We start from the raw sequence: 11,305 nt of genomic DNA, 5'->3' as shown, positions 1-11,305 counted from the left end.
AATGAGTTTGTTGATTCTGTTGGTGTCTGCTACCCTCAGCCTGCTGCCCCAGCACACAACAGCAAACATGATAGCACTGGCCACCACAGACTCGTAGAACATCCTCAGCATCGTCCGACAGATGTTAAAGGACCTCAGTCTCCTCGTCTAAATGCCATTTAACTGTTGTGTTTGTATCTGATTCCACCATCTCCTCTGCAAGTAAGCTCTAGATATCAACCATATTCAGTGTAAAAACAGACGCCTCTCAAATCCCCTTTAAAATCCTTTAAACCTATTGCCCTCTGCCTTTTGATCATTTTGAATGAAGACTTACCATTGAGGACATCTTCAAAAGGCGATACCTCACAATCTGGCACGTGCCCCGTTTCCATTACCACCATTGGGAAGGTGGCAGAGGAACCTGAAGGACCACACATTGTTTTTAGGGCAACTTCTTCCCTCTGCCACCAGATTGCTGAATGTTCTGTGATCCCACGTACACTACCTTGCTATTCCTCGTCTGCGCTATTTATTTATTGTAAATTTTAGTCATTTTTATGTCTTGCACTGTACTGCTTCCACAGAACAATAAACTTCATGACATACATCAATGGTAATAAACCTGTTTCTGATTCTGACTGATACCCCAACCATGGAAAAATGATTTGGACTATATATACCACCAGTGCCTCTCATAATTTTACATACTCTAATCAAGTCATCTCTTCACTTGTATTCCTTCCATCACTGAAAGTCAGTTGGCATGTGTCCCACGCAGAAATGACCCCCCAAAGTAAATCACCCAAGTTGCTCTAATAGCCAGCAAATGAATTAAGAGTTGATGGAAATAATTTTTGTGATGAGTTAAATGATTTCTTCAACAAGCTGTGGATAAGTATTATGGTCTAGCTTTATGTCTTTGTTTTTTTCCCCTTTTATGAAAATGGAACAGACATTGGTATAGTTATCCTTCCCTTTTACAGCAGTGGCATTGTCATCAGTGTCAGCTTTATGACAGATACTTCCTTTTTCTTATCAGTGACTGCTTCAGGGAGATAGAAGGTAGGTGAAAACTAACCATTAGACTAACTACTATCTAACTAGACACAGGAAAATGTATTTGACCTATTTGCTGAAGAAATCGATGCTTTTTATTGCGGTTATTGAAGTTAAATGTGAGACAGTTGAATATTTTGCCCACTGAATTAAATGTAAGGAGTTGCACAGAGAGACACTGTGGGGAAGATGTGAACCTGAAAGAAATAAGAACAGAGAAGGTGCATGAAAGAGAGACGTTGAATATAATGTTGAGAGAAGCGGCTGAAGAAATGGAATGATTGTGTCCGTTAGGGAATTATTCAGCAAACTGCATCTTTTAATAATTTTGCGATCAGCTAATCAACTAATTGTGGGTCTGATGAAAGGTCTTTGTCCATCTACACTAATTCCAGTTGCCCACCTTAGGATGGTGTCCGTCCATGCCTTGCTTCGTTAAGTGCCCAACTAAATGTCTTTTAAATGTTGTATCTGATTCCACCATCTCCTCTAGCATTGAGTTCTAGGTATCAACCATACTCTGTGCAAAAAAAAACTTACCTCTCAAATCTCCTTTAAAATTCCTTAAACCTGTTGCCCTCTGCCTTTTGATTATTTTTAGTGAAAACTTTGGTTGAAACTGTCCGTAACAATTTAATCGTGATACTTATATAAAGCCTAGATACTTCTTTCACTTTCAATTCAGGCAAGTGTGAGGTGTTACACTTTGAGAGGTTTAGTGTAAGAGGAAAGACACCCTTAACAGCATCGATATCTGCTCTATCCATTGAAACGACATGGTTACATACCAGTGAGTGTAAAGCTGTCACAGCACCAGTGACTTGTCTGTAAAGAGTTTGTACATTCTCCCTGTGATTGAATGAGTTTCGCCTGGTTGCTGCAGTTTTCTCCCCTAAAGAGATACGTACAGGTTGTGGGGTTAATTGGTCACACGGGTGTAATTGAGTGGTACATGCTTGTTGGGCCAGAAGAGCCTGTTACCTTGTTGTATCTCTAAATAAACAATAAATAATACAGGAGGGTTTGGGGGTCCGCATCTATAGCTTACTGAAAGTGGCTGCACAAGTGGAAAGAACAATTAAGAGAACATACAGCATGCTTGCTTTCATTGGTGGGATTACTGAGTATCAAAGAGTCAGGAAATTACCTTGCAGCTATATAACAGTTTGGTTAGGTCATATTTAGAGAGCTATGTGTGATTTTTGTCACCCCATGCCAAGAAGGATGTGGAAGCTTTGTAAAGGGTCCAGAAGAGGTCTTCTATGATGCTGCCTGGATGAGAGATTGGACAATGTTGGATTGTTTTTCCTAGAGCATTGGAGGCTGAGGGGAGATCTGATAGAAGTTTCAAAGATTCAAGATTCAAAAAACTTTATTGTCATTCTAACCGTACATCAGCACTGCAGGGCAGAATGAGACAGCGTTTCTCAGGGGCAGTGCAATCATAACATAACAAACGCAACACTAAATAATAAACATAACAATAAATAGTAAAACACAACAGCCACATGTCAGTTAAAATCAGTTATAAGTGTCCAGTGCAAGATAAAAGTGTCCAAAGCAGAGTCAGGTGGAGCAGCTATTTAGCAGTCTGACTGCCTGTGGGAGGAAGCTGTTTAGTAGCCTTGTGGTTTTAGTTTTGATGCTCCTGTAACGTTGCCTGATGGCAGAAGAACAAACAGTTCATGGAGAGGGTGAGAGGGGTCTTTATTGATGTTCCGTGTCTTCTGGAGGCATCGACTCTGAAAGAGGTCTTGGACAGAAGGTTGGGAGACCCCAATAACCTTCTCTGCTCCCCTAACCACCCTCTGCAAGGCTTTTTTGTCGACAGCACTGCAGCTGGAGTACCAGGTTATGATGCAAAAGGTCAGCACACTCTCAACCACGCCTCTGTAGAATGTAGTTAAGATGTTAGTGGGGAGTGATGCTTGTTTAAGCTTCCTCAGAAAGTGCAATCTCTGCTGGGCCCATTTCACAATCCCAGTGGTGTTCCTGGACCAGGTGAAATTGTCCGAGATCTGCACCCCAAGGAACTTGATGTTTTCCACTCTCTCCACTGTGGAGCTGCTGATGCTGAGGGGTGTGTGCTCAGGCTGAGACCGTCTGAAATCGACGATCATCTCCTTGGTTTTGGTGACATTAAGCATCAAGTTGTTATCCCTGCACCAGCTCTTTAGGTGTCTGACCTCCTCCCTGTACATAGTTTCATCATTTTTGCTGATGAGCCCCACCACTGTGGTATCGTCTGCAAATTTAATGATCAGGTTCTCCTTGAATCTGGCTGCACAGTCATGTGTTAGCAGTGTAAACAGCAATGGGCTAAGCACACAGCCTTGTGGAGATCCAGTGCTCAGTGTGATGGAGTCAGAGATGTTCCTGCCAACACGGACTGACTGTGGTCTCTCTGTCAAGAAATCCAGAATCCAGCGACACATGGCAGTGCTAAGGCCAAGCAGCGACAGTTTCTCCATTAGTTTATAAAATTATGAGTAGGAAGGTCAATGTTTATAAAATTATGGTAGGAGTTTGAGCATTAAAGGTGTGGTGGGGGGGGGAGTTTTTTTTACACAAGAATGTTGGGTGCCTGGAATGGTCTGCTGGGAAATGTGGTGGAGGCAGATATGGAAGTGGTGTTTAACAGGCTGTTAAATAAGGCATGAGTATCCAGGGAATGGAGGGATACAGATCAGCTACAGTTTGTCATGATTTCTTTTTGTTTTGTGGCAGCAGTACAGTACAAGACATAAAAATTACTGTAAGTTACTTAAATAAATAGTGCGAAAGACAACCTTGAGGTGGTGTTCATGGGTTCGGTAATCTGATGGTGGAGGTGAAGAAGCTGTTCCTAAATCATTGAGTGTGTGTCTTCAGGCTCTTGTACCTCTGCCCTGATGTAGTAATGAGAAGAGAGCATGTCCTGTACAGTGAGGCTCTTTAATGATGGGTGCTGCCTTTTTGAAGTGCCGTCTCTTAATGATGTACTCAATGGCGGGGAAGTTTGTTCTTGGGATGGAGCTGGCTGAATATACAACCGCCTGCACTCTCTCTCGATCCTGTGCACTGGAGCCTCCACAACCAGTCAGCATGCTCTCAGAATTTCAGGGACTCGAATGAAACTTGTAAGTCTTTGGTGACATACCAAATCTCCTCAAACTCCTAAAGTATAGCCACTAGCGTGCCTTCTGCATAACTACATCAATGTGTTAGGCCCAGGACAGGTCCTCTGAGATATTGATTCCTGGGAGCTTGAAGCTGCTCCCCCATTCCACCACCCACCCTTCAGTGAGAAATGGTAACCAACTTCTTGGTTTGCCAAAGTCTAAGCCCCACGAAAGTGACAAATGGCCTAATGTGTAAAATGTCGGACCCCTGAGGTTCACACCCAGCCTCCGGTGAATTGTTGGGAGAGAATAATTGGATTGGCAGCAGGTTTCATTAAATTAAAAGAAACTGGATTCTGGATATTTAGCGCTATCATAGGCGGACTTCTTGGTTGACATGGACTGATTAGGCCAAAGGGCCTGTTTACATGCCATATCACTCTATGACTCTGTTCTTAAATTCACCCTGACCTGTACCCTTGAATCCTCACTGGCTTGTGAATAGGGCACGCAATGTGCACTGTTTCTACACTGGTTTCAAGGGGATTCAGGGGACAGTCAATGAAGCTGACTTCAACAGGTTTGTCCCTGAAACACTCCATCATGTATAGTAATGCACAGTCACTATTGTACAATGGTGTGGCAATTAATTTGTCATAGAGACATACAGCCCAACTGGACCATGTCCACCAAGCTTCCCATCCAAACTAGTCCCATTTGTCTGCATTTGATCCATGACCTCCTAAACCTTTTCCATCCATGTACCTGTCCAAATGTCTTTTAAGTATTGTTAGTGTATCTGCCTCAACCACTCCTCGGGCTCCTATTAAATCTTTCCCCTCTCATCCTAAGCTTACACCATTCAGTTCCTGATTCCCCAGCCCTGGAAAAAAAACTGAATGCATTCACCCTGTCTATGCCCTTCATGATTTTATACACCTTTATACATCTCTCGACTCCTACACTCTGAGGAAAAAGGTCTCAGCGTGCCAACTTCTCCCTACCTGCAGGACTGGGAAAAACTGCGGAAAGTTGTAAACTCAGCTAGTTCCATGATGGGCACTAACTTCCACAGCAATGAGGACTCCTTCAAACATCAATGTCTCAAAAAGGCAGCATCCATCATTAAGAACCCTCTTCACCCTGGACATGCCCTCCTCTCATTGTTACCTCCAAGGAGGAGGTACAGGAGCCTGAAGACACACACTTAAATTTTCGGGAACAGCTTCTTCCCTTTTACCATCAGGTTTCTGAATGGACAATGAGCCCACGAAAGATACCTCACTATGTGTTCCTCTTTTTTTACACTACTTAATATATATGTATTGTTACGTACCCCGTAACTGGGTTGCCAAACCAGCAGAAGTGGATCACTCAGTTGGAGTCTGGAGTACTAGAACTAAGAAAGTTTTATTAAAGAAACAAGCAACACAGTAATCGAAAGGATAATAAATGCAACAGTTCAGCAATGATAACCACTCATGTGCACAGAATTAAGATAACAGCATCAATCAAGCTCTATTGTTGTCTAGGGGTAAATGACCAAATTTCCAAGTGACTCAAAGTTCAGTTCGCAGTAATCGTTGCCATGGCGATGGACAACGTGCGGGGAGAGAGACAGAATAGGAACAACTGATCATTCAGAACACTGCTTCACTCACAGACCTGCGAGATGGCTCACAAGCAACTTTTGGGCGGGTCCTTGGTGATGTCACCTGAGGTCACCGACTGTGACCCCTCCTCCAGATGCGGTCGATCCTCTGCAGTGAACCCGGCACGCAGGCAAGGGCGGACACACACCGGGTTCCCGCTGATCATACCTTTCCACCCCGGGCGTTGTCTGGTACTTCTCACCCTCTCGTGAGAGGCGCACCGCTTCCAGGGTCTCGTTACCTCGGGTGGCGTGTGTGTCCTGCCTTAGCGAACCGGTCCCTTTTTATCCCCCTGCTGGGGTATCGCCTGTCCATCACTTCAAACAGTTCAAGGTTCAAAGGGGGGAGCCGCTCCAGACAGCTCTCTCTCTCCCACGTCCCTTCATTACACATCTCCAGACGCTGCTCCATTGTTCCTTATCTCTCCTTCCCCTGAGGGCAGGTGGCAGACCAACTGCTGATGCCACTGATGCTAGCCCAGGCCAGCAAACATCTTAATTTTATGTGTATTCTCGTAACAGTATATTTACAGTTTATTATTATCATTATATATTCCACTGTACTGTTGCTGCAAAACAATGAATTTCACAATGTATGTCAGTAATATTAGACCTGATTCTGATCCTTTTTTGCTCTTTTGATTTCTTTCTTGAGTACATCCCTGCATCCCCTATATTCCTGTGGAGATTCACGTCATTCCAGTTGCCTGTAAATGACCCCTGCACCTTCGTTTTTCCGTCCAGGGTATGGATATTCCTTGTCATCTAGGGTTCCCTATTCCTATCAGCCTCGAACAGGAACCCTGCAGATCTTCAGCTCTCACTATCTCACCTTCAGAAGCCTCCCTCCTGCCTGTGGTCCCTTTTCCTTTATATAACGGGGCACTACAGTCGCAATGCTGTTACAACTCTGGGCATCAGGGTTCGGTGTTCAGTTTCAGTGTCCTCTGTAAGAAGTGTATACATCCTTCCCACGAGCACTTGGGTTCCCTCTGGGTGCTCCGGTTTCCCTCCACAGTCCAAAGGCGAACCAGTTAGTAGGTTAATTGGTCATAGTAAATTGTCTGTGATACGGCTTGGGTTAAATAGCCCGGTTGCTGGGCAGTACAGCTCACCGAGCCAGAAGGGTCTGTTCCACACTGTAACTCCAAATAAAACAACCTCCTCCAATCAACCTTTGGAAACTCCTGTCTCATACCATCAAAATTCACCTTGTCCTCACATAGACCTTAAACTCATGGACCTGTCTGTCTGTTTCCATTATTATTTTAAGATTAATAGAATGATGGTTACTGGCTCCAAGGACCCCACTGACAACTCAGTCACCTGTTCCACCCCATTACCCAAAGATAGGTCAAACTTTGTCCATCCCTGGTAAGGCCTTCTATATATTGCCGGAGGAAACGTTTCCGAATGCATTTAAAATATTCCGCCCCAACAAAGCCCTTAACAGTAAGGCTGTCCTAGTCTATGTTAGGATAGTTAAAATCCCTTTCTATGGCAACCCTTGCATCTTTCTGCAATCCTCCTGCATATTTGTTACTCCCATTCCCATTGACTCTTTGGGGTCCTGCAAAGTACAATCCCAGCAAGGTGATTGCCCCTTCCTTCTTATTTCTCAACACATAAAGCCTCACTGAATGATCTCTCAGTAATTTTATCTCAGGCTGTTGCCATGATGTTTTCTTTAATTAGAAATGCAACTTCCCCCCCCCCTTCCCTTTCCTCCACCTCTATCCCACATCCCACATAGTTGCTAGCTGCTAGCCCTACCCCTCCCTCACCCATACAATCCCAGTCTCATGGAGCTATCCATCCCTGAGTTCATCCCCCTTACCTGTAAAGCTCCTGCATTGAAATTTAATCCAGTAGATTTCCCTCGCTCCCTGCCTGCCTCATCTTTTCAACTTGCTCTTACTGACTTCTGTGTCACTGCCTCTCACTTGCCTCCCTGCTGCTGAAGATCCCACCTATTCCCACCTCTCAACCGAGGATCCTGCAACAGTTCTACCTGTTTGTGTTGATATATTGTGTACTTCACCTTTCAGTTTTCCTCCCAGGTTCACGGCCTGAGGATGGACAACTCATCCTTCACCCTTACCTACCAGGCAGTGAACAGCACCAATTCCAGGGGAGTCCCGACTGTAAGCCAGAGAATCTGGGCACTTCCATCCCAATTTTCCTAAGCTTGATCTTTTCAGCAGGTTTCATCTTGAACAGTGTCAGCCTGTGGATCTTCTGGTTTTGTATTAAGAAATGGAGTCCTGGAATGATTCTGCAGTTCAACTTGGCATTAGCTGATGTTGTTATAACGCCTGCCGCCCCATTTATAATCGCAAACTTCTCACTGTTGCACTGGCCCTTTGGAGAGTTCCTTTGTCAGCTGAAGGTCTTCTTACTGAGCACCAACATGTATGGGAGCATCTACTTCCTGGCCCTTATCAGCATTCACCGTTACATTGTTGTTGTGCACTGCACCAAGAAAACCATCTTTAAGGAAGCCAAATTCATGAAGCTGACATGTGTGGGTGTGTGGATCATTCTGTTCGTCCAAGGATTTCCATTCTTCTTTGTGCTGAGAACCACCCAGGTCAACAATTCCACGCAGTGCTTGAGCTTTCACCAGGATCAGCTGATGACACTGTACTTTGTATGGAACACGGCTATTCTGTTCATTGGCTATATCATCCCATTTTTTGCCTCGGTCATTTGCTACACTTTGCTTGCTAGCTTCATTATAAAACTGAAACCCAACCAACTTAAGAGCCAGAATATGAAGATAAAGTCCATACAAATGATAGTGATGTCCCTGGCAATTTTTATAATCTGCTTCCCACCAGTGCATGTGTCTCGAACGGTTGGCATTACACTTAAATTCTTTCATTATGAGCAGTGCCAAGTTCTGAATGTGGTGGATCTGGCTTATTACAGGTGTTTAGCACTGTCAAGCACCAACTGCTGCCTGGACCCCTTTTTATACTTCTTTTCATCCAAGAAATTTAAGGGGTCAATAAGCAATGCTATGAGTTTTACAAGGTGTTGGAACAAGCAGTGAGCTTGCTTCCAGCTTCCAGTCACTGCTTTTGAAGCAGTCGCTGACTCGAAGCATTAATTCTGTGTTTCCCTGTATAATGCTGCAAGTAAAGCATCTCCTGCTTTCCACTCCGATCTCCGATTCTGCAGAGCTTCATTTTATCGTTTATACTGCTATTTGCATTTAAGGTTCAGTCAATGTTGTACATTTTTTCTGATAGTAAGAGTTACACAGGTAATCCTATATCACTGTAAATATTATTTAAGACGTTCAAGTGTCTAGTGAGGACCCTGTCCACTGTATTTCTAGCAAAACAATTGACAATGACTCACTGAAACTCATGGAGTTGTTATTGCACGGGAGGGGGCCATTTGGTTAATAGAGTCTCTTTCAGGTCCCCTTCTCCAGCGGGTGGTCTATGCATGAATTCTCTTTGTATTGCTCTTGTAAAATGTCTTGGAGAATTTAAGTACATTCACGGCACTGTATAAATTCAGATGGTTGTTATAATTGTTTGATTTGAAGTTGTAAATGAAGTTTATCAATGTAGTAAATAATACACATGATTTTAATCAAGTATTGACTTTTATATGCATATAACTTATTATAAGTTATTATACAGTACATATGTCAGATATTCACATGAAATGTCTTATTTCTCAATATGCTCAACACTTGCCATCAGGATTTCTACTCCATAATCTGAAGGTCCAAACATTGCCACACTTTTTCCCAACAAACATTCCAGCTTTCACAGTAGAGTTGCTTCCGAAATGTTATTGGAAGATTCAAACTGATCTGTAAGTCACTGATCCCACCACACCTCAACCTCCCCCACCTCCCCCCCTGTCTCTGCACAAATGTCAATTTATCCAAACAGGTGAGGAGTGAATGCTATGTATCCCACAGTTCTCAGTACCCACAAGCGCTGAAGATCTTGCAGTGTCTGCTCTTGGTGTGCAGAATCTGACACTAGGCTCTTTGTTACAAGTATTGTCACCCATTGACTCCAAACCTGAGCCTTCAATGTCTGTACTCCATACAGGTGAACCAAAAGCTAACACGTGCATCATTTTGTCATCCATCAAGGGTCTCACTTTTATTGTAGGCAATACAAATCATTTGACTGAAATTTTCACTATTGACTGTCGTACTTCATTGTCAGGGCTATTTTTAAAAGTAGTTATCAATTGAGCATGTGATTTTTCAGAAATTGGATTAGTCCTAGCATTCCCCTCACCAGCAACTACTCATGTTAAATTGACTGTAGGCTTTCAGCTGCTGGAGCAGGTTGAGCTGATCAGCAGTTGGTTGATTGAGTGGGTGGGGACTTTGGCGTCGAGGAGCCTGGTAGTTTGGAAGGGGTTAGTTTGTAGTTTATGGCTGCAAAAGGGAGGGAGGGGGTGAGATTGAAGGGGGGGGGCGAGAGACTGTGGAATACTCCAGAAGTAAGGGTAGCCAAAAAAGGGGTGCATCAAGTGAAAAACCTGAAGTAATGGGGGACAACAAATTGAGGAAAATGGGTGAATTGGAGGAATTTATAGTTCTGTATAAAATTAAAGGTCAGAAGGAAGGAGAAGGATTTAGAGCCCTTAATCCTTTGAAAGTGGCAGCAGCATTAAAGAACCAAATAGGTGAAGGATTCCAGGCCAAGATTTTGTCTTAATGGATTGCTGAAAATTTGTTGCAAAGATATTGACCAATATAACAGTGCTAAAATGGTGGGAAAATTGGTTGTGAAAGTGGAGTGTATTACTCTGAGAGAAAGGAAGGGAGTTAGGGGGGGTAGTGTATGGTATTTGGTCTGGCATGACTGAAAAGGAAATTTTGGACAATATTAAAGGTGGTCGAGTGACTGAAGCCAAACGATTAAAATCGAGAGAAGGCGGTAATTGGGATTCCCCTGTTCTTCTGGTTTTTGCAGGTGATGTTCTTCCAACAAGAGTCTATCTTGGGTGCATGTCTTATCAAGTTAGAGAATACATTAGGCCTCCCTTACGCTGTTATAATTGCCAGAGATTTGGACATGTTGCTGGTTCATGTCGAGGTAAAAGAAGATGTATGAAATGTGGAGAGGATCATGATATTAAAGCAAATAAGGCAGCCGTGCCTAAATGCAGTAACTGGAGGGGACCATATAGCGACGTTCAGAGGATGTGAGTATTTTAGTAAGGCAAAGCAGATTCAGGATGTTAGTATCCAACAAAAAATATCATATGCTGAAGCAGTAAAGAAAGTTGATAGGAATGATGGGGAGTCAGTCCATTCCGAGTTCTCCAACTATGGTTCCTCCAGGCATGTTGTTGATGATTCCTGGGATGGCAGGTCTTTCATATGAAGAAAGACTGGATGAACTGGGCTTGTACTCGTTGGAATTTAGAAGATTGAGGGGGGATCTGATTGAAACGTATAAGATCCTAAAGGGATTGGACAGGCTAGATGCGGGAAGATTGTTCCCGATGTTGGGGAGGTCTAGAACGA

General features: G+C 43.5%; 1 pseudogene; it reads left to right on the top strand.

The window, feature by feature from the left end:
* Positions 1–7,865: 7,865 nt before the first annotated feature.
* LOC134359688 (P2Y purinoceptor 4-like) lies at positions 7,866–8,845 on the top strand (annotated as a pseudogene).
* The last annotated feature ends 2,460 nt before the right edge of the window (positions 8,846–11,305 follow it).

Source organism: Mobula hypostoma, chromosome 21, assembly GCF_963921235.1.
Source record: "Mobula hypostoma chromosome 21, sMobHyp1.1, whole genome shotgun sequence".
NCBI lineage: Eukaryota > Metazoa > Chordata > Chondrichthyes > Myliobatiformes > Myliobatidae > Mobula > Mobula hypostoma.
Note: the sequence above shows the minus strand (reverse complement) of the source record. Positions and strands in the feature narration are given on the sequence as shown.